We start from the raw sequence: 1241 nt of genomic DNA on the forward strand, positions 1-1241 counted from the left end.
AAACTTAATCTAAACAACGTTGATATTAAAATAAATACATAACAACAAATTCGTTACAGGTAGTATAAACAGAATATCTTAAATTAAGCACTTTAAAAACATATTTTACACATCAGTAATTACAATACTAAAATCCGAGGTTTGATTCCTTATTGTAGACAAAGACCAGATAGTCTATTGTGTAGTTTTGCGCTAAAACAAAAGTAAATACGTTAACAAATTTTAAAAATTAACATCGGAAAGAAACAGGAGAATAAGTCCAAGCTGCACAATGAGCTCTTTGTGCTGTATAAGCCGTTAGGAGCGAATCTTGAATTCTAGAGTTATAAACCCTCAAGCTTATCGATGAGCTATCAGGGGACTCAAAAAGCAACACACTAGTGAAAAATAGATATGAGTCTGAAATCTAAATAATTAACTTAAAAAACTATTTATTTTCAGTAACAAAAACTATGAAATTATATATTCATGTGCAGTTAGGGGCATTGTATAAACAATTCAAATCAAAACAGAAAAAATGCAGAGTCACGATATCGTAACTATTAATCTAAATTACAATGCTAATAGACAAACAAGAATTATTTTTATATAACTATAAGGTTTGAAATTTTTTAATGCTTCTTAAAAAGTAAATTTCAAGGTCGTGCTATTCTTCGTTAATTACCATTACAATATTGTTTTATTTCAATATCAAAACGTTGGAACTCACAAGTTTAACAAACAGATTTGTTAAGGACTGTCAAGTTACTACATACACTACATACCCGTTTTCAAACCCAAAAACTTCTTTAAGTTTGTATTAGTTATTTTATGCGCACAGGCCCATATCTCGAGCTTGTCTTGTTACTCAAGTGCACCAGTCTTAATTCAATAATTTGACCATGAATACCTAAGACTACACATTCGAATATGTAGTTATACCTCATGGTGTCTCCCTTCTCCAGGTAAAATAGCGGTAAGTTTACGGATTTACAGCGCTAAAATTCGATTCCCCGCGGTGGACAGAGTGTTGCTTAGCAACATCCACTTCACGGCGAAATCGACTAAAGGTACGTTTCAACTAGCATAAAGTATTAGGTCGTCAAGAAATTAATGTCGCGTTTTGGAATACTTTCATTAACCACCCCCGAAAAGACGTACATCAGGTATAATAGTTAAACGAACAGCCTAAATGTGTAAAGTTTAGTATACTCTAATCTCTTTTAGTGATGGCACACGACAAGACACACATTCAGCGTGTA

The sequence above is a fragment of the Limulus polyphemus genome, unplaced genomic scaffold, assembly GCF_000517525.1.
Source record: "Limulus polyphemus unplaced genomic scaffold, Limulus_polyphemus-2.1.2 Scaffold2443, whole genome shotgun sequence".
Taxonomy (NCBI): domain Eukaryota; kingdom Metazoa; phylum Arthropoda; class Merostomata; order Xiphosura; family Limulidae; genus Limulus; species Limulus polyphemus.